Source organism: Nothobranchius furzeri, chromosome 13 (assembly GCF_043380555.1).
Source record: "Nothobranchius furzeri strain GRZ-AD chromosome 13, NfurGRZ-RIMD1, whole genome shotgun sequence".
Taxonomy (NCBI): domain Eukaryota; kingdom Metazoa; phylum Chordata; class Actinopteri; order Cyprinodontiformes; family Nothobranchiidae; genus Nothobranchius; species Nothobranchius furzeri.
Window position 1 is genome coordinate 3,949,934 of NC_091753.1, and position 2,118 is coordinate 3,952,051.

The following is a 2,118-nucleotide window of genomic DNA, read 5'->3' on the forward strand; positions in this document are numbered from 1 at the left end:
GTATACTCCAATCAACATACCCTACAACCACAAAAAGGAATGGAGTCATTAGCACTTATGGTTTTTAAATGGCACCCAGAATTATGTTGCACGAAGCACAATTTCACATCATTCTGGGTTCATTTGTGTGAAAACAAGGTCCAATCAGGCTGAAACGTTACAGGAAGGTAGAATCTATTTAGTTGTAAGTGATCTGAACGTTTCATGATGATCGCACATTCATATAGGGGGTCAAACCATGTCCCAAAGGTCACCGGGCCTGGTGTCACTTTAAAGAAGTAGTCCAGTTACACCATTTTTTGCTTATAACTTGGCTTCTGAATGTCCTAGAGAGGTCAGATTTGTTTTAGTGTACTCCAATCAACAGCCCCTACAACCACAAAAAGGAATGGAGTCATTAGCACTTATGGTTTGTAAATGGCACCCAGAATTATGTTGCACGAAGCACAATTTCACATCATTCTGGGTTCATTTGTGTGAAAACAAGGTCCAATCAGGCTGACACCTTACAGGAAGGTAGAATCTATTGAGATGTAAGTGATCTGAACGTTTCATGATGATAGCACTTTCCTAAGGGGGTCTACCCATGTCCCAAAGGTCACCGGATCTGGTGTCAATTTAAAGAAGTAGTCCAGTTACTCATTTGTGGGCTTATAACTTGGCTTCTGAATGTCCTAGAGAGATCAGGGTTGTTTTAGTATACTCCAATCAACATACCCTACAACCACAAAAAGGAATGGAGTCATTAGCACTTATGGTTTTTAAATGGCACCCAGAATTATTTTGCACGAAGCACAATTTCACATCATTCTGGGTCCATTTCTGTGAAAACAAGGTCCAATCAGGCTGAAACGTTACAGGAAGGTAGAATCTATTGAGTTGTAAGTGATCTGAACGTTTCATGATGATAGCACTTTCCTAAGGGGGTCAAACCATGTCCCAAAGGTCACCGGATCTGGTGTCAATTTAAAGAAGTAGTCCAGTTACACATGTGTGGGCTTATAACTTGGCTTCTGAATGTCCTAGAAAGATCAAGTTTATTTTAGTGTACTCCAATCAACAGCCCCTACAACCACAAAAAGGAATGGAGTCATTAGCACTTATGGTTTGTAAATGGCACCCAGAATTATGTTGCACGAAGCACTATTTCACATCATTCTGGGTCCATTTGTGTGAAAACAAGGTCCAATCAGGCTTAAACGTTACAAGAAGGTAGAATCTATTAAGTTGTAAGTGATCTGAACATTTCATGATGATAGCACTTTCCTAAGGGGGTCAAACCATGTCCCAAAGGTCACCGGATCTGGTGTCAATTTAAAGAAGTAGTCCAGTTACACCTTTGTGGGCTTATAACTTGGCTTCTGAATGTCCTAGAGAGGTAAGGTTTGTTTTAGTGTACTCCAATCTACAGCCCCTACAACCACAAAAAGGAATGGAGTCATTAGCACTTATGGTTTGTAAATGGCACCCAGAATTATGTTGCACGAAGCACAATTTCACATCATTCTGGGTTCATTTGTGTGAAAACAAGGTCCAATCAGGCTGAAACGTTACAAGAAGGTAGAATCTATTGAGTTGTATGTGATCTGAAGGTTTCATGATGATAGCACTTTCCTAAGGGGGTCAAACCATGTCCCAAAGGTCACCGGATCTGGTGTCAATTTAAAGAAGTAGTCCAGTTACACATTTGTGGGCTTATAACTTGGCTTCTGAATGTCCTAGAGAGATCAGGTTTGTTTTAGTATACTCCAATCAACAGCCCCTACAACCACAAAAAGGAATGGAGTCATTAGCACTTATGGTTTTTAAATGGCACCCAGAATTATGTTGCATGAAGCACAATTTCACATCATTCTGGGTTCATTTGTGTGAAAACAAGGTCCAATCAGGCTGAAACGTTACAGGAAGGTAGAATCTATTGAGTTGTAAGTGATCTGAACGTTTCATGATGATAGCACTTTCCTAAGGGGGTCAAACAATGTCCCAAAGGTTACCGGATCTGGTGTCAATTTAAAGAAGTAGTCCAGTTACACATTTGTGGGCTTATAACTTGGCTTCTGAATGTCCTAGAGCGATCAGGTTTGCTTTAGTGTACTCCAATCAGCAGCCCCTACAACG